Genomic DNA, 27,666 nt, shown 5'->3' with positions numbered 1-27,666 from the left:
TAGCTGAGAGCATCATGACATTGACATTATGTGACACTGTGAAAGGTCTCTGTTGGATTCCTTTCATGGTAATTTCTTAAATCTGTTGCATTTACGGCATACAAAAAATGGTTCAAATTGCACTGAGCACTATGGGACTTAACATCTACGGTCATCAGTCCCCTAGACTTAGAACTACTTAAACCTAACTAACCTAAGGACATCACACACATCCATGCCCGAGGCAGGATTCGAACCTGCGACCGTAGCTGTCACGCGGTACCAGACTGAAGCGCCTAGAACCGCACGGCCACAACGGCCGGCTACGGCATACATTCCACTTTTAAATTTACTGTGGTGTTTCTGACTATCTGGGAGGAGACTGAGCAGTGGAACGTGTTACGTTTACACATAATCAAGAATGATCTGTCACACTACTACACAGTTTATATGTAATTCACGTCACACAGTCTCATACAGAACCTACATCAGCTTTCTTTTACATACTGTATATGATAAGATACTGTCATCTCCCTTCCCTTCTGTGTGAGAAAATGAATGAGCAAATGTATTTCTAGTTGCAGACCAGCCTGTCTGCTAGAGAACAGTAGGACCAACGTCGGAACAGTAAGCTACGCTTTCTAAAAGCAGAGAGACTTCTATTCTTAGTATGGTCCGGTCCGTCCCTTGTCATGTTGGTATAGGAAGCTGCCTCTCTGGTCACTTCCGTTTGTATATGTGAAGCACCCTCAGGTAGAGGCCCACGCCAGTCTGTCCACGGCGAGTGTCTGAAGTGGTAAGATCTCCGGCTAAGCGCGAAACTGCGAAGTTTCTTAAGTTCAGCCTAACTGAAAATTTGATCACCTTTATTTCAGGATTAGATCTAAAATATCTTATGTTATCTTAAATTGCAACACAGTGTAATTCGAGTGTGAAGTTCAGAATATCTTCCAGTAGTTGCTTTGTCACTACTTTGTGAGTAAAGTGGAACCACGTGTTGAGGATCCGTAACTCTAACTAAGATCATCTATCTTAAATACGAATGTGTGTGAGATTATAACGTCTCGTCTTGACAATATTTTCCAATATAGCATCTTTTTTTTATGTTCAACCCATGTGGGATGTACTTTGTGAGACCAGTACCACGTGCTTATACAATTGTTTGACCCATCTGGTTAATAGTAAGATGATAGTAACCAGTTCGAGGTTTTTCTTTTGTAAATTACGTTTCGGTGTAATTTATTTTAATTATTAAAATTATTGTGGAGTTACGCTCTTTGTGTAAACCAAGTTGACCACGTGTAGCATGTGGTGTAATCTTCAAAGCAGCTCTCAGCTCTTCTTTTTGGGAAGATTTCACAGAGAGTTAGTATGAATTTAGTATACCAGCGCATGGTAATTTCATGACGGACAGGATTGCGCTACGAACGTAACTTCTTTCGGTGAAAATTGAATCGGTTGGTTGTGGTTAATTTCCTCTTGCATATATTTCAACATACTTCGTGTGTTATTTTATGAATGCAGTGTTGTATGCAGTCTCCCAATCTTGGCTCCATATTTGATGTGTTCCGTAAGATTACAAACTCACATTTTCACAATCCTAAATAAGGCACCAGTTTAGTTATGAATCAAGCTTAATATGCTGAAAATTTAACGGAACAATGATCAATGTTACAATAAATGTCTAAATATAAACAGATTTATTTCTTTTTATTTAAATTCTATTTTTATATATATATCACTGATTGTAGTAAGATGACTATTAAAAGATTATAATTAATGTTAGTCTGGTTGGCAACTTGGTAAACTAGACTGGATACCTGGTGAAACAGTTGCTCAGTAATGAAAGGTTAACTTCCCCAGATATCTCACAGCTTTTAACCCGCTTTTATTGTCTTGAATATCAGCACCACTTTCAGAACAAATTAATGCATCAATGTTACAACTGACGTGACGTGATGTTGATGAGATGTCGAGAGCAATGGGAAGAAGCTCACATATGTGCAATAATAATAAAATTAATTTGTTATTATTATTTTTTTAATAAACATTCATACCCTGCCCTCTTACTATGGATCCCAGACCAAAAAGGCAAAACTCATGTAACTGGATTACTAACCATAATAGTGAAATTAATTTATTATGATTTATTTATGACATCCTGAACCCAAACAAACATCAAAGCTCTCCACAGAACTCAGGAAACAAGACTGCTATTGCCCAATCAATTGCTCAGGTTATAAGGAATGTGGAGGGGGAGAGGGGATTCGAATCTTATTGGTCCAGGGAGGAGAGGATGAGTCAAGGGTGTGTGGGCGGGATGGTGATTGCCCAAAGCAAGGGAGTGGGTGGGTGGGGGGGGGGGAGGTGGCCTTGTGTATGGCTCGCACAATTGCCTCAGGTTTGCAGACTGGTTGATAGAGAAAGAGGTGACCTTTAATATAAATTCACTAACGTATAATCTGATACCAGATGTGTAACATCACACTCAAGGTCAAAGTCATCTCATACTGTTGCAGAATATCTGCTACAATGGCCTGTTGCAAAATTTATTATTCTCTATATAAATTCCCTATGTGAAAGACAAACTTGTGCGATGCCACATGAGAAGAGCGCGTTTCGAGTTTCCCATGAGCAGTTTTCTCTATACCCTGAATCTCTGACTGACTTTGGAAAGTCGTCTTGTGAATCACCATGCCTGAACGTGAGCTATTCTTTCTTGCAGCCACAGCTCACAGTTATTTTTACAAGGGAACAGCATTATATTATGATTAAGAGTAGAGGTGTGTTACCTGCAGTTTCTGTGTATTGTCTGATAGTGTTTTCATTGGCCCTGTGGCCTTGTGCAGTTGCAGTGAATTCAGCAATTTCTCAGCGATACCCACACTAATGCCTTTCTCATAAATTTTTGGAGTACTGTGAGAATTATGCTACATCTATATCTATGTCCACACTCTGCAAGCAATTGTGAAGTGGTTGCCAGAAAGAACTTCCTACAGTGAAACACATTATTGCCCATTGGATTTGTGCGTGGACTGCAACAAGAATGACTCCTTAAATGAAACAACAAGTTTACTGTTACCATTCACAGTGACTGGTGACAGTAAACTTGTTGTTTCACTCAGTACAAATAACAGCCACAGTAAAGCCTAACCAAAAATATTCACATTTTCAGTTTGCTTCGTATGTTATCAAAATATAAATACTTTTGATATGGATAGGTGAACAGGCTAACCAAAATGGCCTTGCTGTGCTGCTACTGCGAATGGCATGCAGCTTTACTGTGTGGTTAAATACTGATGGCGTCTTTTTGGGTAAAACATATCGGAGGTAAAATATTCCCTTATTCGGATCTCCGGCCGGGGATTACTCAGGGGGATGTCAGTATCAGGAGAAAGAAAGCTGGCATTTTATGGATCGGAGCGTGGAATGTCAGATCCCTTAATCGGGCAGGTAGGTTAGAAAATTTAAAAAGGGAAATGGATAGGTTAAAGTTAGATATAGTAGAAATTAGTGAAGTTCGGTGACAGGAGGAACAAGACTTCTGGTCAGGTGAATACAGAGTTATAAAGACAAAATCAAATAGGGGTAACACAGGAAGAGATTTAATAATGAACAAAAAAATAGGAGTGCGGATAAGCTACTACAAACAGCATAGTGAACATATTATTATGGCCAAGATAGATACGAAGCCCACGTCTACCACAGTAGTACAAGTTTATATGCCAACTAGCTCCGCAGATGACGAAGAGATTGATGAAATGTATGATGAGATAAAAGAAATTATTCAGATAGTGAAGGGAGATGAAAGTTTAATAGTCATGGGTGACTGGAATTCGACAGTAGGAAAAGGAAGAGAAGGGAACGTAGTAGGTCAATAAGGAATGGGGGTAAGGAATGAAAGAGGAAGCCGCCTGGTAGAATTTTGCACAGAGCATAACTTAATCATAGGTAACAATTGGTTCAAGAATCATGAAAGCAGGTTTTACATATGGAAGAGGCCTGGAGATACTGAAAAGTTTCAGATAGATTATATAATGGTAAGACAGAGATTTAGGAACCAGGTTTTAAATTGTAAGACATTTCCAGTGGCAGATGTGGACTCTGACCACAATCTGACTGCAAAAAGGTGGGAATTTAAGAAGATGGGACCTGGATAACTGACCAGAGGATGTACAGAGTTTCGTCGGCAGCTCGTGGTCGTGCGGTAGCGTTCTCGCTTCCCACGCCCGGGTTCCCGGGTTCGATTCCCGGCGGGGTCAGGGATTTTCTCTGCCTCGTGATGACTGGGTGTTGTGTGCTGTCCTTAGGTTAGTTAGGTTTAAGTAGTTCTAAGTTCTAGGGGACTGATGACCATAGATGTTAAGTCCCATAGTGCTCAGAGCCATTTGAACCATTTGTACAGAGTTTCAGGGACAGCATTGGGGAACGATTGACAAGAATGAGGGAAAGAAATACAGTAGATGGAGAATGCGCAGTTTTGAGAGATGAAATAGTAAAGGCAGCAGAGGATCATGAAGGCAAAAAGACAAGGGCTAGTAGAAATCCTTGGGTAACAGAAGCAATACTGAATTTAATTGATGAAAGGAGAAAATATAAAAATGCACTAAATGAAACAGGCAAAAAGGAATACAAACGTCTCAAAAATGAGATCGACAGGAAGTGCAAAATGGCTAAGCAGGGATGGCTTGAGGACAAATCTAAGGATGTAAAGGTATATATCAATAGCGGTAAGATAGATACTGCCTATAGGAAAATTAATGAGACCTTTGGAGAAAAGAGATCCACTTGTATGAATATCAAGAGCTCAGATGGAAACCCAGTTCTAAGCACAGAAGGGAAAGCAGAAAGATGGTAGGAGTATATAAGAGGGTCTATACAAGGGCGATGTACTTGAGGTCAATATTATGAAAATGGAGGAGCATGTAGATGAAGATGAAATGGGAGATATGATACTGCGTGAAGAGTTCGACAGAGCACTGAAAGACCCGAGTCGAAACAAGGACCCGGGAATAGACAACATTCCATTAGAACTACTGACGGCCTCGGGAGAGCTAGTCATGACAAAACTCTACCACCTGGTGAACAAGATGTATGAGACAGGTGAAACACCTTCAGACTTCAAGAAGAATATAATAATTCCAATCCCAAAGAAAGCAGGTGTTGACAGATGTGAAAATTACCGAACTGTCAGTTTAATAAGTCATGGCTGCAAAATACTAACATGAATTCTTTACAGACGAATGGAAAAACTGTTAGAAGTCGACCTCGGGGACGATCTGTTTGGATTCCGTAGATATGTTGGAACACGTGAGGCAATACTCACCCAATGACTTATCTTAGAAGATAGATTAAGGAAAGGCAAACTTACGTTTCTAGCGTTTGTGCACTTAGAGAAAGCTTTTGACAATGTTGACTGGAATACTCTCTTTCAAATTGTGAAGGTGGCAGCGATACAGGCAGCGAAAGGCTATTTAGTATTTGTACAGAAACCAGACGTCAGTTTTAAGAGTCGAGGGGCATGAAAGGGAAGCAATGGTTGGGAAGGGAGTGAGACAGGGCTGTAGCCTATCCCCGATGTTATTCAACCTGTATAGTGAGCAAGCAGTATAGGAAACAAATGAGCAATTCGGACTAGGAATTAAAATCCATGGAGAAGAAATAAAAACTTTGAGGTTCGCCGACGACATTGTAATTCTGTCAGAGACAGCAAAGGACCTGGAAGAGCAGTTGAACGGAATGGACAGTGTCTTGAAATGAGGATATAAGATGAACATCAACAAAAGCAAAACCAGGATAATGGAATGTAGTCGGTATAAGTGTGTGATCTGATGGGATTGGATTAGGAAATGAGACACTTTAAGTAGTGAATGAGTTTTGCTATTTGGGGAGGAAAATGACTGATGAATGTCGAAGTAGAGAGGATATAAAATGTAGACTGGCAATGACAAGGAAAGCGTCCCTGAAGAAGAGAAATTTGTTAACATCGACTATAGATTTAAATGTCAGGAAGTCCTTTCTGAAAGTATTTGTATGGAGTGTGGCCATGTATGGAAGTGAAACGTGGATGATAAATAGTTTAGACAAGAAGAGAATAGAAGCGTTCGAAATGTGGTGCTACAGAAGAATGCTGAAGATTTGATGGAGGAGGTATTGAACAGAATTGGGGAGAAGATAAATTTGTGGCACAACTTGACTAGAAGAAGGGATCGGTTTGTAGGACATGTTCTGAGGCATCAAGGAATAACCAATTTAGTATTGGAGGGCAGCGTGGAGGGTAAAAATTGCAGAGGGAGACCAAGAGATAAATACATTAAGCAGATTAAGAAGGACGTAGGCTACAGTAGGTACTGGGAGATGAAGAAGCTTGCACTGGATAGAGTAGCATGGAGAGATGCATCAAACCAGTCTCTGGAATGAAGACCATAACAACAGGTGGAGAGTAAAATTTGGAAACTACAAAAATAGATCAGTGGGTAGGGAGAAGAGGTAATGATGATATTATATAAGTCACCGAAACTAATATTGTGTAATTCATCTTCAGACAATCTTGTAAGCATAGATTTCATTCAACATAACTTAACACACTCAGTCTATGAGAACCTGCTAAAAAAGTACAATAAATGATTCCGTATGCTGTAAAGTAACTGAAAGAAAATATTTTTAGCTACTGGACAAAAACGTAGGTCCAATTTGTAGTAGATTAAGGATAAGCATTTACAACAGTACCAAAGCAAATCAGCGAGAGATTTCGTGTTGAGAACGCTTTAGCGAATCATGTTACTATATTTAACTGATTCACTGTCGTTTTGTCAGACATTAACTTACAGTCAATGATGCTTCGGATTGAAGTGTTAGAGAGCTATAGCGCCACATTAGGCCTATACGAATAAGAGTACAGATTTTCAGATACTTCGTCTTAAGAAGGAACCCTTAGCATGCTGCTGCAGCTGTCGCGTCATCAGTCACAAATAAGAGTCACACTACGGAACAGCTAAGCAAACAGCATAATAGTGAAAATAGGAAACGCAAAAGGCACATGTGTGACTGAAAGAACATGGCAGCTATCACATACACAACCACACAGCTTGCAGCAAGTGCAGGACCAAGACCTGACCTGCTCGTAATAGTACAAGTGCTGTCAGACCCTTCAAATCTGCAATAAGATGAGGTTGTAAACTGCACACCATTGGACATAGTGAATTGTTACTTCAGTGTTCGAAAAGGTATAATGAAATTCCAAGCAAAGTAAACGGGGGATTTTAGTTATACAGAATAGTTGATGTTACGCGGAGGCCTCAGTCTCCAATTTGTATGGTGAGAGGGCACAATTGCTTTGCGGTGACTGTAATCAAGTTGTCTTTGGCTGCGGAACGACGTGGGGCTTCTGGTACTTGTATCCAGTCGTAGTCTTCCCGTACCGAGGCATCAGCCTTCCTTTGTAACCTTGCTGAAACGTCACTGTGACAGCAGGAGTCTGAAACACACCGAAAATCTGAGAGGATTGATTAAATAATCTGATGACGCGGGACTGAGGGAGTGTTTACTGCTGAGCATGTTAACACATCCGACACATGTTAGTTACATTCGTTTCAAGCTAAGACGACGTGTCTTTCTCGCATTAAGGGCATTCCACACTGCACGTGGCGTGCGTGTCCGGACGTACGCCAGCTGCTTTTAAAAATATCGCTTCCCTTGTTATCAAATGAGACCGTTCACACTGCAGGGCCATGGCCACGCGCTACGCAAGCTATACTGGACACGCGTGGCTTCCGTTCACTCCCTGAGCGATCTTTTTGAACGTGGCGGACACGTCTTCAGTCCGCGCATGCGCAGAGCTAAGGTTAGACCTCGTGCAAGCCAAGCCTCGTGCACTACACAGCGCGCCATCATTGTTGTCTGAGCTGTTGTGTTTATTGTGGATCATTTCCAAGTAACAGGTGTGAGATTGTGCTTTCAGTAAATTTCGTGGGTTCAAGATGGAGCAATTGATTGAAGAAGTACGTACTCATCCAGTGATTTGGAACTTTACATTAGAAGTCTACAGAGACGTAACATCGAAGGAAAAAGCATGGGATGAAATTGTCGAATCATTATCAAAAGACAGTAAGTACATACATATTCTGCAGTAATGTTATTAAATATCTTATAAATAAATTTGTATAATATTTTATTAAAACGCGCAAAATTGTTAAATGTAGTGTCCAGTCACCATAATTGTTCACCATATTTATTAATGATATTTGTATTTTTAATTTTATTATTACATTTTGAAAGAAACTAATATTTCAATAAACTGAAATAATCAGAAGAAAATTTTAAAATCAGCTATTGTTATATTCTGTTCAAATAATAGCAGAGAAAATGCAGTAATTATAAATAAAATGTAGTATTAACATTCAGTGCTCATTACGTTTACAGACAGTGAATACCCATAACAGGGAACTGAAATATCCAGTGTTTTCATAAAATAATGGTGCATTTTTGAAATTAAATAACAAACAAACCAAAAACGGTACAGCCAAAATATTTAGTTTATAGAAATCCCCACAGAAAACAGTTAAACTCTCTTTTAAATGAACCAGATTGCAAATTTGTTGTGAGTAAATTACATTTTTCAGCTATTTCTATGTGAACAGGATATTTAAATTACCTTTGCTATGGAAAATTGCAATCTGTTTCTTTTAAGAGCAATAATGAGGCAGTATCCTCAGTAACAAAAGTCATGTTGCACCATGTGTGCGATGAACTAGAACGTCATTTTGATATTTGCAAAGCTGTAAATGATGGGCACATTGAAATGTACTAGTCTTGCATATTTCATGAGGATTTCAATAAAATAAATGTTTTTGTTGATCTTTTTTGGTTTATTCGTTATTTCATGTGAAAAGTCTATCATTATTTTATGAAAACCCTATATAATGTTTCTAATGTCCTATGTCAGCTACAATAGCAAGTTGAAAGAGAGAGGAAAAAAACATACGAAACTTCATCAAAGTAATAAAATTGTTAATCTATAAGCATTACATTTAAAAATATGTAGAATAATACAGTATATAATGAAAATGTGAAACTAGCCCCTGAAATTTATTGCTTTTACATAAGTTGGTCTTGCCATGGCACTTCGCCCTCCTCAGAATTAAAGTAAGCCACAAACTCATCGCGAATGTTTTTTGCTTCATTGGAGGCTTGCGATCCAAATCGAGACACAGGCTTCCAGCAATTCTTGTAGGATTCTACGATGGCCTCTGAAGAGGCCAGGTACTGGGTCACCTCTGCTTTGAAGGTAGTTGTGCAGGACTGCTGTAGCTTTTATTATTTTGTTTACTGTATAAATGCTACAAGTCAATGGTCGAAAGTACACCCGCCACCTTTGTGCCAGTATACCGAAAGCGTTTTCAGCTACCCTCCTACAATGGCATACCCTGTAATTATACAGACGTTTTTCAGATGTCATACAACCTCCACAATCACAAGAAAATGTTATACAACGACCTACCACAAAAATTTCACATACAAAACATGTAATATATTCAAATCATGGCATAAACACTGCCTACAAAAAAAAATAACACAGTACATAAATACATCCCTAAACTATAATACAGACCAGGCAGATACCAACAATGTGGTATCTATATTTGTGATGACACAAGATGTAAAGAGCAAATCATCGCATGGAACAACTTTAAACAAGAATACTATAGACCAAGCTCTATAGAAAAAGCTATGAGCATCATAAATATAAATTTCTTCTCTTTCCAAGAAAACGTCCAGATGAACAAAGGACTAAAACGCAACAAATAGTTACTCAGCGACAAAATAAATATTGGAAACCAGACACTGAACAAAATAACTGAAAAATGACATAATGTAGGAAAAAACACCTTCCCTTTCCCATCCTTCTCTCTCTGTCGTTCTACCATTCCCCTCCTCATCCATATTTCATTTCACCTCTTGCTTCTCATCCTTTTCCTTCAATTCACTCTCAATGCCACTACTTTGCACTCACTGTTCACACACCTCATTCCACAGTTCACCGTAAAACTCAGATACTGCAGATAGCGTTATATGACTAGACAGGCGGCGACAATAATAACGAAGTCGAAATCTCCCTGTGCAGGAACCATAGCAATTTTGTGAGTGCAGGCCCCGTGGATGCCCCGTGACATATGAAGGTTTGGGTTGATCCTTAATGGGCGCTCAAACTGCAGAAGTTGTTAAGGCGACGTATCGGGTAAAGTGTGAAATCTGGGTTCGGGTTCAAGTCCAGCACAAATTTTCATTTGCAGTGGGGTTGTGCAGCTGAAGCCTAATCATATTCGCAATTGCGAATACATTTCTTCCATATTATAATATTTCTTACATAAATACTTCTATATATTTCAGGTGTGACAGTAACGTTCGCACTGCTATAAGACTCCAGCTACTGGAGAAGAAGAAATTCTCTGAGATAATGCTGCAGCGAGGAAGAAAATCAGGTCTTCAGGGCTACCTAGGGATCGCCAAACATCAGTCTACAGACTGGGCGACACCCGAGTAAAGCAAAAGTATCATACACCAGGAAAATCTGAGATTACACAGTTGTAAAATGAACATCAATAAAAGTAATGCTTGTTACGCACATTGTTGTCAAGTCAGATCATGTTGAGGGAATTAAATTATGAAATGAGGCACTGTAAGTAGTAAACGAGTTTTGCTATTTGGGAAGCAAAATGACTGACGACGCTCGAAATTAGCACGATATAGAATGTAGACCCACAATAACAGGAAAGGCGTCTCTGAAAAAGAGAAAGTAACTAACATCGCGTATAAGTAGGAAAGTCATGAAGTTGTTTCTGAACATATGAATATGAAACATGGGCAGTAAACAGATCAGAAAAAATGAGATAAAAGTTCTGAAATGTGCCACAGAAGAATGGTGAAGATTACATGGACACAACAGATAACTAACGAAGAAGTACCATATCGAACTGGAAAGGAAAGAAATTTGTGGCACAACTTGAATAAAAGAGGTGGGTTGGTCCAGGTTAGTAGTACGCTATGTTGAATGAGGGACAACAGTAGCCATAAGTAGACATTTCGAAAAATAACCGCTTAGCTACTCTTGTAAATAATTTATTTAAGGACTGATTTCGAGCCGGCCGTGGTGGCCGAGCGGTTCTAGGCGCTTCAGTCTGGAACCGCGCGACCGCTACGGTCGCAGGTTCGAATCCTGCCTCGGGCAAGGATGCGTGTGTTGTCCTTAGGTTAGTTAGGTTCTAAGTTCTCGGGGACTGATGATCTCAGCTGTTAAGTCCCATAGTGCTCAGAGCCATTTGAACCATTTTTGACTGGTTTCGAAGCCTCAAAGCCTTATCATCAGGTTAGATATGGTGAATCATACCATTAAAGTTGCAACAATCATGGGACCGAACATTCATTGTCATTCCATGTGAAGCAGCTAGTAACACTGATGGACAACACGTTGTAAAAATTTTTAAAGCATAATATCCGATGATTACAGCACTCCAATAAAATGCTTTTTTAGCGATCTTTGCTTGCGAAGTTTTATTCACTTAGCATACACTCACTGAAAATCGCCCCAGACTGACCATCTCAGGAATATGTAACAGTTTAGTGACTAAAACTTCCTGGCAGATTAAAACTATGTACCGGACCGAGACTCGAACACGGGACCTTTGCCTCTCGCGGGCAAGTGCTCTACCAACTGAGCTACCCAAGCACGACTCACGCCCTGTCCTCACAGTTTTACTTCCGCTAGTACCTCGTCTCCTACTTTCCAAGGAGACGAGGTACTGACATAAGTATAGGCGTGAGTCGTGCTTGGATAGCTCAGTTACTAGAGAACTTGCCCGCGAAAGGCAAAGGTCCCGAGTTCGAGTCTCGGTCCGGCACACAGTTTTAATCTGCCAGGAAGTTTCATATCAGAGCACAGACCGCTGCAGAGTGAAAATCTCGTTCTGGAGTTTAGTAACTGTTGCGAGAGTGGTGGGGTGGGAGTTTAAAAGTGTGGAGGGAGACAAATTCTTGAATACAATAAATAAATTCCAGTTATTGTAGGTAGCAGTAGTTCTTTAGAGACGTAGAGAGGGGGGCGAGGGAAGGGGGGGGGGGGCGAGTTACATCAAACCAGATTTTGAACTGAAAACCACGACAACAACAGTTCCTCATCGCAAAATACTTGTCTTCTGTCGCCTTTATATTTTTGACCATAAAGTGTGCGGACACCGTGGTAAGTTTAAAACTGTGAAAGAGTCGTGAACTAGGTACCGCGTTTAACAACCACAACCCGTGGCCTGCAAGACGTTTGTGTCCATCCAGGCAAAACAAAAGTGAACTGTGCTTCCTTTGAAGCAGACGGCGCAATTCCAGTGTGGGAGGAGTCAGTCCAATGAGACTTCTATAGACACGCGAGGCGCACTGCCTCCCCCTCGAGTGACTGCACACGAATAAAGCGGGTGCCCGGTCACAGGTGGGCAGAATGGGCAGAATGGCCGACAGTGACAGCGGCCGCAGCGGATGGCGGACAAAGGCGGCGCGGATGCCCTGTCGTGGACTCCCCGCGGAGCCGTCACTAATGGGGGCTGGACTGTCCAGAGTCGTCGCTGGCAGCGGCGCGGACTTTTGGCAAACGAGGCCCGCAGTCCTCCTCAAAGGCTGACGACTGTGCGGGCAATACATCATGCTGAGCACCCGGGGCGACACACAATGCCGCCGACATTAGAAAGCGCTCTCGTACCACGAACAATCCGCGCGCCCTCCTCGTCGAGGTCCCGTTTCTTCTTGCCTAGCGAAAACGCAATCCGGGGTTCCGCAGGAATTCCGAGCGACGAGTTTGCAACCATTAGCATGTCGACACCTTCGTGTCTCTGTCGGAAGCTCTTCTTCCATCCATTCCTGTGCCGTAGACGAGACTGAAACAAAAATAGGGAAGGAGTCGAGACACATAAAACCATGTAAACATTATTAAACATTTCTTACTTAGCGTACGGTTTGTAACACGCCCGGGATTACGAATGGCAGGGGGGAGGGGGGGGACCCTTTTAAACTTTTCCTGACCGTGCGCCCTGTCCACACCACCTACCTGGTAATCCCGTGGCGGTTGTACTGTTCTGCTCCACACTGCTGCTGGCTTGTCTGAAATTATTTATCGAAATATGCAAGCGAATAAGGGGAGCCACTCAACGTTAAAACACAACACTGTTCGACGTCTGGTATGAACAACTATATTCTAAGACGATTAAAGGAAAATATCACGTTCTAACAACCCTACCACAAGAAAGGTCAAAATTTTAATAACGATTGTGGTGTTGCTCACGCTTCTAAATACTGCATTATCGGGCAACAACAGTCATATTATGTGGCAGGTGTCATTAGAGCACAGTTAATAGTCATTTCATGTAATAATGAAAAAACTAGTCACTCATCTTCTTGTGTTTCCCACGCAGGTCTCGTCGTAAAATCATGGCTCAATCGTTGAAAAATGGTTCAAATGGCTCTGAGCGCTATGGGACTTAACATCTATGGTCATCAGTCCCCTAGAACTTAGAACTACTTAAACCTAACTAACCTAAGGACATCACACACCACCGTCATCACGAGGCAGAGAAAATCCCTGACCCCGCCGGGAACCGAACCCGGGAACCCGGGCGTGGGAAGCGAGAACGCTACCGCACGGCCACGAGCTGCGGACCAATCGTTGAAAATCTAGGTGGTTATGATTCCAAGCTCGGATGCAAAGAGGCCTAGGTTTTATTCTGCTATATTCAAAAGTTTTGTAGATGCGCTTCACAAACCATTCTTGGAGATTAAACCTTTCAAAGTTAGCACAATAGTGATGTAAAAAAAAATAATCAGCACTCCAAATTTAAGTTACACTTCCTTTTGATTGATTTTATTGCAATATCACGTAACACACAAACATCACTTCACAATACAAAACATACTTGAAAACAGCTTCCTCACAGTCACTGTTAAAGTTCACATTTTATAAGCGGACTACAATACGCGTCTTTCCAACATGACGTCCGAGACTTGACTTTCTCAACGTCCGACTCTCTATCAAGTTAACAACTGTTTACATTCTAATTCAGAAGTGTTATCCCAATTAATGGATGATTAACAGTCCACAAAATATCATTTAGACGAGCGTACGCGGGTGATTGTTGATGATGCGGAAGCCGAATGACCGAACGAAAGTTCTTACGCTCGTCACACATACAGATATCTGGTAATAGTCCTCCTTGTCACTAGTAATGATATAACACTGTTCGTAAAGTTAATTTTTCAGTTCTGTGTTCTCACCTGTACGAGCGTGCGCGTAACCGTCGCGGCGCGGCTGATTGTTGATAAAGCGGAAACGCGATAACCGAACGCACGTTCTCACGCTCGCTACAAGACACTGGCACTTGACTGCACTCGTTTATGGTAACTAATTTCTACTGATTCACTTCAGTTCATTCTGGGAGACCGAACACGGCGTGGATGATTGATACTGAGCGACACGCAACGAGACGATACACAAATACGTTATCGGCGGCACTGCTCATTTTTAATTACATCTTGATGCACTTTCCTCTGAATTATTTCCATATTTAATCACTTTACTGTAATAGCACTTCTGTAGCAACAGTTCAACATGAATACTAACAATGCTTCTTACAGCAGAGCTACACACTACACAACATAACAGTTTCGTGTCCCGTGCTCGACTCTGCAGACCCGGCTACCCGCAAAGATACTCCACAACTAAACCAGCGATATGACAATACGCTTACAGGCTACGGTACGAGTTGACAACTAAAAGTTCCCCAGTGCTGAAATATGTGCGGAAATGACACATAGTTTTATAAGTAGTGTCAAACAATCTCCATTCAAACAACGTCCACTTTCCACGAGAACAAGAAAACATTTACGACAATGGACCATCGAAAGAAAAATATCGATGACTGAGAAATTGCTGTAAGCAAAACGCTTCGTAATGTTTTACATTTTATGCGCTTTGCATTCACCACTTTACTTTCACAATTTTTGTATAAAATTCACCGTTAGAAACATTTCAATCTCTGTTATCCTCTACAGTTTTTATTCTCTGCAGCTCTCTCTGGTACCATGGAAGTTACTTCGTAGCGTCTTTGTAGATGTGCCATCATCCAGTCCCTTCACCTTGTCAGTGTTTTCAGTACGTCCCTTTCCTAGTCGATTCTGTGGAGAACCTCTCTACAGCTTATCTTATAATACCACTTAATTTGCAATATTCGTCTGAAATGCTTCGATTCTCTTATGTTCCGGTTTTCCTGCAATGCATGTTTCACAGTCGTTCAGGCAGTGCTCCAAATACACATTCTCGGAAACTTCGTCGTCAAATTAAGGGCCATGTTCTATACCAGTAGATATGTCTTGGCCAGGTATGTCCTTCATGCCAGCGCTAGTCTGCTTTTTGACATAGTTCCATCCATCATGGGTTACTTTGCGGTCTAGGTCGCATCATTCCTTAACTTTATCTACTTCGTGATCACCAATTACGATGTTAAGTCATTATATTGTTCATTACAGTCAACACATACTTCCTTCTTCATATTCAATGAGGACAGCCATTTCATTAGCGAATCTTACAACTGACACCCTTTCGCTTTCAATTTTAATCCAACTCTTGAACCCACCTTTTATGTCCGTCATCGTTTCTGCGATGTATCGATTGAACAGTAGGGGAGGGGGATGAGACTACATCCCTTTGTTACACCCTCTTCACTTCGAACACTTCGTTCTTGGTCTTCCTGTCTTATTATTACCTCTTGCTTCATATACATATTGTACATCTTTCCCTACAGCTCACCCCTATTTTTCTTAAAATTTCGAACTTCTTTCATCATTTTTCAGTGTGTAACGCTTTTTCTAGGTGACAAATCACATGAAACTATCTTGATTTTGCTATCTTCAGAATTATGTGAGTGATTTATCCGGAAGTCTGATGGTGCGTCACCAGTTTCATATATTCTACTCACCAAGTAGTCGTTTTATTGCCCCCCCCCCCCCCCCCAATGATCATTCCGATGTAGAGTTATGTATCCCTTTTGTCTTATTTGATTTTAAATGTTCCAAAGCATATTAATTGCTGATTTTAATACTGGCCTCTTCAGTCTTTGAGGTTCGCGACTTATTCTCAAAGATATTTGAAGATCATTTTGGTTAGTTTATTTCATCCAGTCAGTAAGTATGTTCAAAGAATAGCAATCACTTCTTCCTCATTGGTTGTGATATGTTTTCTGCGTTCTAAGACACTCTTATGTTACTCCTTAAATTCCAATAATCGGAAGAATTTACGTTACATATATTCCTTATTATTATTGGTTCTGATACTTCTAATGTTTCAAGTGCATAATTGAGTGCCTAATATTTGCTGACTTATTGGTATTCGGGTTTCCATGCTGTGCTTTAGCGGCTTATTTTCAGGTATTTAGAAAGACTATTTCAATACTGTGCATCCTTTTCCCTACAGTATATTGTTGTAAACGTTTTCTTGGATTGTTTCCCCCTGATATTTGAATTTCCTTTCCTTCTCTGTTATACCAGTATTAGTTCTGAAAAATATTCAGGAGCGCTTCTCACAAATTTAGTTTTTCGCTTTCTGCTGCAGGAAACCGACATGTACTGCTACACTAGTAAGAGTTTTAGCAGATAGCTCAAAATACTCTAAAAATCCTACGAAATTTATTGTAAAACTTTTACTCTTTCTTTTTAGCACGAATGGTAAACATGAGAAGGACTAGAGATAAGCCATTGCTGTGTCTGAGAACTGCATTTCTTTGAAATATGCATCAGCGTGCTTTACTTTTGAGATTCTGTGCTTCCTTTTAGTATCATTGGTGTTGGACAGGGTTCTGAAAAATAAGCTCTAGTAGGTTATGGACATAAAACAAATTCCTAAATGTCTTATACACGTCCTGAAGAATTTCTATCGTATGACTCACATGTGTGTCAAGAAGATTCCTGAAGAAATTTCGTTTCTAAGTACAGAAACACTAATGTCCATTATAGGTGTAGTGAGGGCAGAAAAAAAACCGAAATAAAGAAGTGCATCAGTCTCTCAGTACCTATGTATACTGGTAGCCTATATCGTTAAATCGTGCGTTGTCTACATAAATGGAACTATCACGTGGAATGGATAAGCGTATAAGTCTTTCGAATGGGAATGCCAAGTACCACATGGAAAGACTGACAATGTGTGAAAGCATTTGTTACTAATCTCTGAATGAAAAGCAATGCATGAAAAATAGCAAATAAATAAATAAATTGCACATAAATAAGCAAGACGATCTGCTACTGTTCGATTAAATGGTTGGCTCCAAATCACTGGAAACAGAAATTATCGTAAAATACCTAGGAGTATTTGTCCGGAGCCACATGAGGTAGAACAACGATGTAAAACAAATTTAAGGAAAAATCAGATGCCAAGCAAAGAATAGTTACGATAATCTTAATGAAATGCAATCCATCCACGAAAGAAACAGCTTACAAAGACTTGCTCGGCCGATTCAAGAGTATTGTTTTATTTGTGTGCTCCTTGAATGGTTGTTTGCATAAATCTGGTACTACATGCATCTAAATCTGCGTGACTAATCGTTATTTACAAAACTCTTCCCCACAACGTCCGCGAATGGAAGAGAGAGGAGGGAAAATGATAATAGTACCACAAGTATTATCCGCCTCACACCGTAAGATGGGTTACGGAGTGAAGATGTAGATGTCGAACACAAATTTTTGTGGAGCACACTGTATCCTTCTCCATACACCATACGGTAGCTTTCATACCAAATCTGTAGAGTCAGATCTGCGTAGATAAGAGAAATAATATCCACATATGCACCGACTGCGCAAATCTCTTACAGGTATCTGCAGATACTAAAATTTTGTAGACTGCTTTTGTCCGTTCGGTACTCCAGAAATCTGACGGTAGACTTGCACTTGGCTTGAACTTTCGTCTGCTGAAACTGGACCTCGTAATTTACATTCCATTGATTACGAACATAGAGACTTATCATGATCACATTTTAATATAACTGCCTGTCATATTCTTGATAACTTTCGTTAGTTATACCTTCCTATGATAATTAGTAGAAGCTATTATAAACTGTCGCAAGCATGCGTAGACTACGATAGCTTTGGTCAGTAAAGATCGCAACCACTTTACCTGATCGTTAGGTGTGTTGCATATCTATTGGGCGTTACCTCATTCTGGTCGCTCTGTTTGGGTATGTGATCAGTGTCTGACTGGATTCCCCTAGATACCGGAAACGGCGAACCGTCTAGAAGCTGCGTTACGATGTAAGGTAACTGTAATTTCGCACCTTACAAGCACTTATCTACATATTTTGCTGTGATTTACAATCGGAATTAGATATCATTTTATAGGTTGTACATTGTATATATGAATATTTAAAGAAGACTGACATTGTCACGTACACCTTGTAAATAGTTGTTATCGCATATTGCATGAAAGGTGATGGAGTGTTTTTACTATCAAAACGGCGTAATGAATGGTTGCCTATACTAGCAGAGGTAGGAACGGCAGTGGAAATGAAACGGCAGGCGTAAATCAGGCGCTCGGTGCAAAAGCCAGCACAGGTGTGTTAGTCCTGCTTAACACAGGAAGTAATCCAAGACCCATGGTCGGGGCACCTGAGCGCTCAAGTACAAGACAGTGACTACCGGCAGGTTTTGTAGCGGGGCCGGAAGGATAACCGGATAATACTTTGGAAACTCCGAAAATCTTGGACGTTACAGATAGGAACGAGGAAGCGTTACACCGGAAATCACGCAGGCTGGGTTATTTCTAAAGATTCTTACTCTGAGAAGTGAACCATTGTATGGATCCCCAGTTAACGGGTATAGGTATTTCCTCACAAACTTTCCGCGCTGGACGACAAAAATCTAAAATATGGTTGGTAGGCGTTTGGAAGAATCTGTAGAGAGGGAGAACATTCTGTGGTTTCGAGAATATGATTCGCCTTCTGCAGTTACGAGGGAGGGGAGCCGAGCTTTGGTGGGTGGTCAGTGGTGGAGAGAAAGGAGTCTTCCGTTTTGAGCGTCCGTGTTTGACGGTCGCTCAGTATCAGCGTTTGTTGCTACACACGGACTTGCTGTCGTTGCTCTCAGGAGATTTTATAGTTATAACGGTTAGGCACTGTACTGCTGCGAACTTATACGATTCTGGACTTCGCCTCCGGGTAGAAATGGTTCAAATGGCTCTGAGCACTATGGGACTTAACATCTGTGGTCATCAGTCCCCTAGAACTTAGAACTACTTAAACCTAACTAACCTAAAGACAACACACACATCCATGCCCTAGGCAGGATTCGAACCTGCGACCGTAGCAGTCGCGTGGTTCCGGACTGAGCGCCTAGAACCGCTAGACCACCGCGGCCGGCCCTCCGGGTAGAGAGTCGTCGTTGATTATGCACCGTTCAGCGATTGAGAGCACTTATTCTGCCTGTACTCACATTGAGACACTGTCTGAACTCTGTCCTTGTGGCTGGGAGTTCGCGTTTCTCGTCTGTAGAACACAGAGGGGAGAATATTAGATTATCCTAATCAGAGGACCGCCTTCTGCTGTCCTAGTGTTTGAATGAGGTTATTTTTATATTTTGTGGCTGGAGTTCTTCCGTCGTCGCAGACGTGTACGCGAACCATCACTCCGACGCACCGGACGCAGTACATATTCCTGATTGCTTCAGATTATTAAGGGCTATAAAACTAAACAGCTGTCATCATGTAATTTTATTTTCATTGAGGTTGCACACCACTGTAGATCATCTTCGAAAGTATTCTAGTGTTTGGTACTTAGGTGATGTGAGTCATCTCGCGTTATTTATATTAGACCACGTAGCCATAAAAAGGGGCAAATTTGGACAATTGATCAATCATATTAGTTAGGAAATCCATTTGTATCTCTTCATGTCCATCGGACATTGACATATAAACATTTATAATATATAAAGGGGTTTTAAACCACGATAAATGTATAAGCAGAAACAGCATTTATCATTTGTAGTTACTAGTTCCCTTAATCATTCATTTATGTTGATGTTGTAATTTATATGTTAAAGAACAAGAAGGAGGAGATAATATCATCACTAAGAGATCCTAAGATCTGCTCCAGGGGGTAGTAAGATAGGGCCAAATCTTCATTGTCGCGTTCAGTATTTTCCGTTGTGCACATTCATTTTACACCCGCCTGGAGTAGCGTCTTGGAAGGATGTATAAAGGACCGTGTAACCTATGGAACATTGTTATTCTACATTGCTACCCTCCTGTCTCTCACTTAAAAATAAACGGTAGTTACAGCATAACTGAAACGGACAATATTTAATTCGGGTTTTATTCGGTAACTGTTGATTTTTGACGTGAAACAGATGGATTTATTAGGAAAAATACAAAGATAGTGCTGATTTCTCACACAACGCTGCAAAACGCAACTTCCTCAAATAAAGTTAAAATTAAAGAAACCGCAAAATAAAAACATATCAAACATCGCTTCGATACTTTGTCGAACGTATACTAAGCATTTTTCTGTCATTCCTCAACTGCTTTCAAACTTATCAGTAATAACAGGAAACTCTTGCGTTTGAAGAACGTTCTACTGAGTACAAGAAACAACAATAATAAAATGCACTTGCATGAAAAGAAATTGCTTTGGTTACATAAAAGCGCAGAAGTTACGCGATCAGCTAATTTTTACTACTTACAAAATTCACCTTATGTCTTGTAAAGATGTAGCATATAAAATGGACTGAACGATGTGCGCTTCTGTTATGTGCAAAACATTCAAAAACCAAAGGAAGTTGTCTCTCAGTTTCACTCACACAAATTCATTATGTCTCTTTGCCTACCAGTTCTACCGGTAACCGAACCATTTACTACGTCATCCATATGTTGTAGTTTTGGTCAAGCGCAGCTCCAGTGATTAGTGAACTTCAAACACAGACATTTTCTAAGAGTGGTTTCCGCAACACTGAAGCGTCAAATTAAATCGTGTTACAAGTTGTTTCATCCTCCATAGTGTTAAAAGTTAGTCATATACTCCACTTATAATATGTACATTAGTGAACGATATTATTCTACACTTATCACTGCAATAAGTATTGCATTGTGTACTTGTATGTATTTTAGAGAAGCCACTGTTTTAAAATATAATCACACAGTAATTGTCATTGCAGATATCCGGATTTAGCTATAACTACCGATATGAGTATCGACACTGGCTTTTATCCGCAAACTGATTATTGCTGTGCGTATCTTGCACGTATCTGCCTCTGCGTAAACTTCTACATGCGAGTTAATGCGAATTATATCAACAAATTTTCGGAGGTTGTTATACGATATCATCTGTAAATTTTGGTAACAGATACAGGTGGTCTCCGGTTGCTCGTTAAAAAGTTATCACATTTCGTTAGGTTTCTTATTCCAGTCATCATCTTGTCTCTTTTGCAATGAAAATACCTACGAAACTGTGCACGTGTCGATGATATGCACTGTGTGTCTACCTTGTTCTCCACCGTGGTTCCACTCAGTTCTTTAGAAAATCAAATTTACAATCTCACCACAGTTATTTATAGGAAACAGGTAGCCCGGGATCACTGGTGATGGACAAGCTTGTGATTGTTTTACGATTTTAATTTGACTCAAAACAGACGTTACTATAAACCTCAGTTCGGACATTTGCCCTCTTACTGATGTAACATACAAACCTTCACGTTAATTGAATTACATAAACACGAGTAAGAATCATATTTTGCGTCCGCAACCAAGATCATAGATAGTACGCATGGTGAATAATCAATCATAAACAATCGTTCTTGTTTAACCATATCTCAAAAGACTAGTAACAATATACACTTCCAACCCAAAGTTATATAGCCACATAATACCACAACTTCATTTAAAAAAAAAAAAAAAAAAAAAAAAAAAGACCTTAAAGCTTAATAAAACTGAACTGCCCACATAAAGGTCCACAATGAAACACGCTTACACTAAAAATACACAGTGGGCCAACGAAGGTAGCAAAACTAGCACATAGGAAAGAATAACAAATTGTGTAAGTAGGCTGTTTAGGTTTTTATGTTGGTAACGCCACGTAGCGCTCTATATGAAAATCACTGACTGTGCTGTGTGAAGTCTGTGGCTGGTTTGCATTGTTGGAATATTCGCTATTGTAGTGTTAGGCAGCTGTATGTGAACAGCGCGTAGCGTTGCGCAGTTGGAGGTGAGCCGCCAGCAGTAGTGGATGTGGGGAGAGAGATGGCAGAATTTTGAGAGCGGACGATCTGGACGTGTGTCCACCAGAAAGAGTAAATTTATAATACTGGATATCATGAACTGATATATATATTATGGCTTTTGAACTTTATGAAAGTAAATACATTGTTTGTTCTCTATCAAAATCTTTCATTTGCTAACTATGCCTATCAGTAGTTAGTGCCTTCAGTAGTTAGAATCCTTTATTTAGCTGGAAGTATTGGCGCTCGCTGTATTGCAGTAGTTCGAGTAACGAAGATTTTTGTGAGGTAAGTGATTCATGAAAGGTATAGGTTATTGTTAGTCAGGGCCATTCTTTTGTAGGGATTTTTGAAAGTCAGATTGCGTTGCGCTAAAAATATTGTGTGTCAGTTTAGTGTTGATCAGAATAAGTAAAGAGAGTAATGTCTGGGTACGTTCAGTTTTGCTCAGCTGTTTGAAAATCAAATAACGTAGCGGTTTATCAGCACAGTAATTCATTAAATTTTCAAAGGGGATGTTACAGTTGTACATTCATTAAAGATACACAGATTATTAACATAAGTGTTCAATAAGAATGGCCAGTAATAACTCAACCAGTAAAATGACTTACAGAAACGCTAACATTAACAAAGTCACCTCACTTAAGTAACGGACATAATGACTGAATGATTCGCAAATTGCACTTCACTTTAGAGAACAGCGTTAAGGGAACACCGACTCAAAGGAAGGGCTCGGCGCTTGTTCGTTAAGCCACGTCAGCTGGGCACGGCGAACGCCAGGTCTGTTGCAAGCATACTCATAATGGTGGTGTCTCCCTCTCTGACACATGAAAATGTGAAACTATTGGCGGAAGTTGACCAAAACACATTGTTCTGAGAGATTTCTGCAATCAATTAATTGTGCAATTCATTACACTTCTTAACAAATAGCGTACTCCTGAATTTAAATTTCCACCTGTTTTAAGGACTGACATACAAAAACAACTCCATGGTCCAGCAGCAACAGAATTCGTACTTCTTTACCTTGTTTGTAAATCTGAGGAAGTTACGTTTGTACTGGGTTGCTTTTACAAGAAACTGTGAACATATTGGTGCTCTTCTTTAGGTATCTTGGTTGACTATAGGGTGAGGAGCACTGAATGTTAATGAAATATCTTGCGATTGTACACGTTTGGGGAGGGGGTTGGGGGCAGAAGAAGAGGCAAAAGAGAGATACTTGTTTCATAAAAAAAAGAAAAATTTATGTTATGAAGTTTCTCCTTTCTAGTTCACATTTCCATTGACGATGTCAAACGAAAATAAATAAATAAAAGAAACGAGTTAGTTGTAAGGGGGTTGGGGTAAGTTTTGATAACAAAATGGATCAAGTAAATATAGTTACTTCAATGTAAAATTTCCGAAGCTTGCAATGGGGCAAAGCATCTTCTCATATTGATTTACGTTTGTTTCGACAGGATTCAGTAATACAGAACTATGATCTTCATTTGTAGCTTTACGATAGCAAGTAAATCTTTCATCTAAATAAAACTGCAGAATCAAAAACAATACCAAACATTTTGTCCAAAAATAAGAGATTTATAGTGATAAGCACGCCCAGGCGTTTCTGCCTGCAACAGACCTGGCGTTCGCCGTGCCTAGCTGACGTGACGTCACCAGCAAGTGCCGAGGCCTTCCTTTGAGTCGGTGTTGGTTAAGGCTCACAGCAGTATTTGGAAGCAACAACGCTACGGCCGGCAGGCAATACGAGCGTTCACACCCCACTACTTGTGCACATGGTCACGTAGCAGGCGGTATATATTTATATGTAGTCCGACCGGCCTCACAATGAGCAGTCCTGACAAGAATTCATAACCGCATCGATGCCAGGAAACGAGCAGACTTAACAAATGGCCTGCAGCACAAATAGATTGCAATGAAAACAAGGTTAAATCACAGCCACACTGGTATATATATGAAGCATGCCCCCAAATTCTTATGGAGCAATACTCAAACATTACCCGTCTCCCAGTAAATTAGCAGGAACTTAGAGATCACGTCCAGTTGCCTTAAGGCACTTTCAACATTAAGTAAACATACCAAATCCTACCGTAACAAATGATTAAACCATCAATTCTACGGCTGTGTGCACTACCGCAACCGGTCCCAAAGCGGTCAATATGTCCGAAAACAAGTTAAAATTTGCATGAAAACCACTTAAAACACACCCTCCACAGATGAGAAACGAAATGAGAAACATCAGCCTCCTTAAAATAGCCATTGCGGAACCAAGTTCAGAACCATCTCCGGCAGCTACCCATGCCACAATAAGATTCCACTGTCTTCTCAGTTAAACACAGAATAAAAGTCTTACGTAACTTGGAGCTTGCAAATTACGAGCTGGGAAGCTGTTCAGCGTGAGACGACGAACCCACCACAATTTTGCACGTCAAGGCACCCAATGATCGGCACCGTACATCCGGGGCGACAAAAGACAAGGGCTGCGAGCACGGCGAGGCCCATGAGCCACGATTAGGGACACAGGCTTGTTTTCAAGTTGGCTCGTTGAACGCCGACCGGAGACTGTCGTCACACGTTCACCCGGAAAACCGCCGGGGGGAGTCAAAGATAGCAAGACAGTCGAATATCAATATCAGCGATGCAAGCAGAACACCCTAGCGCCAGCCGCTTGTCTTAGTTCAATTCACGCACGGTACTTTCCTTAGACAACAGTAACGCCCACGTCGCTCTTCGTCCTCAATCTAACATTCGTTGCTGCTCGGTTCTGCCTATGGTTTGTTCTTTCCGAGAGTGCTAGTTGTACATCAGCAGTGAATACACTGCAATACGGACCGGTTTACTGACGAAGAGTTGGTAGACACACAGGCTGTACATGGGTTCACGTAGATCAGTGAAACAGCAACACAACAACAATACGCTCAGGTATTCCAGCAAATACACCACAGTACTTTTATTTAAGCTTATCCATTACGGACATCACAGAACATTCACTATACGAGGGGCGTTTAATAAACAATGCAACAAAGTTTTCTTCCAAAGCAGGTTGGTTTTATTCAGGATTCACTGTTTTGGCTACAAAACCCTATTTCTGAAAATAATCTCCTTTCACACGGACAGCTTACGCCACCTTATTGGTCACCCTGTTGGGCCTGTATGCCTGCATGGTACCACTTTACTGGTCGACTTCGGAGCCAATACCTCCCCATCATCCATGTACTGCTTTCCACGGAGTCCATCCTCCATTGGGTCACACAGGTGCTCTTTATGGCCTTCCGTTAGGCGGCAACGAACCCAGGAGGCACACAGCTTTGTCTACTGCAACTGGTGGACGAGTGTGTCAGCACCACCAACAGAGACGTCCAGTTGAGCAGTGATATGTTTGACTGTGATCCGTCAGTCATCTCAAAGGAGAATGTCCGCCCTTTCCAGCTTTGCAGTCACAGCTGTGGGAGGCCGGCCGTCACGCGGGAAATCGGGCAGGATTGCGCGACCTACAAACACCAAAAAAAGTTTTACATCACCTTGGTTCCGAGAGTTCCGGAACCTGTACAGAATGTTGGAATAGAGATCGATATAACCTTCATTTTCGCCCTTTTTGTAGCTCATGAAAACCACGCATTGCATGTTGTACCACCATACTGCCAGACCTTCAGAGGTGTTGGTCCAGATTTCTGTACATATCAGTACCTCTAATACCTAGTAGCACGTTCTCTTGCACTGATGCATGCCTGTATTCGTCGTGGCATACTATCCACAAGTCTATCAACGCAATGTTGGTCCAGATTGTCCCACTCCTCAACGGTGATTCGGCGTAGATCCCTCAGAGTGGTTGGTGGGTCACGTTGTCCATCAACAGCCCTTTTCAATCTATCCCAGGCATGTTCCATAGACCACTGTCTATGTCTGGAGAACATGCTGGTCACTCTAGTCGAGTGATGTTGTTATCCTGAAGGAAGCCATTCACAAGATGTGCACGATGGGGGCGCGAATTGTCGTCCATGAAGACGAATGCGTCGGCAATATGCTGCCGATATGGTTGCACCATCGGTCGGAGGATGGCATTCAAATATCGTACAGCCGTTAAGGCGCCGTCCATGACCACCAGCGGCGTACGTCGGCCCAACATAATGCCGCCCCTAAACGGCAAGGAACCTACACCTTGATGCACTCGCTAGAAGTGTGTCTAAGGCGTTCAGCTTGACCAGGTTGCCTCGGAACACGTCTCCGACGACTGTCTGGTTGAAGTCATATGCGACACTCAGCGGTGAAGAGAACGTGATGCCAATCCCGAACGGTCTATTCATCATGTCGTTGGGCCCATCTGTACTGCGCTGCAGGGTGTCGTGGTTGCAATGATGGACCTCGTCTTGGACGTCGGGAGTGAAGTTGCGCATCATGCAGCCTCTTGCGCACAGTTTGAGTCGTAACACGACGTCCTGTGGCTGCACGAAAAGCATTATTCATCATCGTGGCGTTGCTGTCAGGGTTTCTCCGAGCCATAATCCGCAGGTAGCGGTCATCCACTGCAGTAGTAGCCTAAGCGAGCTATGTCATTGACGGTTCCTGTCTCTCTGTATCTCCTCCATGTCCGAACAACATCGCTTTGGTTCACTCCGAGGCGCCAGAACACTTCCCTTGTTGAGAGCATTCCTGGCACAAAGTAATAATGTGGACACGATCCAACCGCGGTATCAACCGTCTAGACATGGTTGAACTATTGCTTACCTCTTTGGGCGGGTTTAGTGACATCTCTGAACAGTCAAAGGGACTGTGACTGTGATGCAATATCCACAGTCAACGTCTATCTTCAGGAGTTCTGGGAACCGGGGTGATGCAAAACTTTTTTTTTAATGTGTGAAGTTGTGATGATGACAGACGCCTCGCCCAATGATTCATCGTGCTTTTTCTTCACTGCTCGGTCTCCCTAGACATTCAGCAAGCGCCTATGAATATATGCAATGCTCTTTCTTCCGCCAAAAGAAACTCAATGACAGCTATATGAATGTGTGGTTTCTGATCTTACGGACAGGTCTGAAATAACAGACATCACGTTAAATCCGTATCTGTGGTACATATTATGTAAACTGGAGGTTGAAGGCGGAGAAAGGAAAGGAAACGGAAGAAACTTGTGATATTAGCTTTACATGGAATTGATGCGGAATCACTGTTTGTAAATAAAACAGGAAAGAGAGAGCAGTTTCTAACGACGCACTCCCCCTTTTGTGAATTGAGCTTTGTTTATCCCGGGTGCAGTAACTACGCCTGTCTTCATTTTGTTTGTTCTTTGACCCCTGCTTTCAAAGTTGGTCGTCCTGACGCAAAGGAGAGTAGGTAATAGTTGAACATCAAATCAGTGTTCGGTTTATGTTCTACTCATCGAAGTTATTTACAGGAGACGCTCGACGTCAAGAA

The 27,666-nt window shown here is 41.3% G+C and overlaps 1 long non-coding RNA gene across 1 annotated transcript in view; it reads right to left on the bottom strand.

Moving 5' to 3' along the window:
• Positions 1-8,229: 8,229 nt before the first annotated feature.
• The window catches only part of LOC126187840 (uncharacterized), a 280,979-nt gene continuing 261,542 nt past the window's right edge, over positions 8,230-27,666 (bottom strand). The window contains exons 3-4 of the long non-coding RNA XR_007537798.1: positions 12,722-12,896; positions 8,230-9,404 (exon numbers count right to left, since the gene is read on the bottom strand). This is a non-coding gene — a long non-coding RNA (uncharacterized LOC126187840). The remainder of the gene's footprint in view (positions 9,405-12,721; positions 12,897-27,666) is intronic.

The sequence above is a fragment of the Schistocerca cancellata genome, chromosome 5 (genome assembly GCF_023864275.1).
Source record: "Schistocerca cancellata isolate TAMUIC-IGC-003103 chromosome 5, iqSchCanc2.1, whole genome shotgun sequence".
NCBI lineage: Eukaryota > Metazoa > Arthropoda > Insecta > Orthoptera > Acrididae > Schistocerca > Schistocerca cancellata.
Note: the sequence above shows the minus strand (reverse complement) of the source record. Positions and strands in the feature narration are given on the sequence as shown.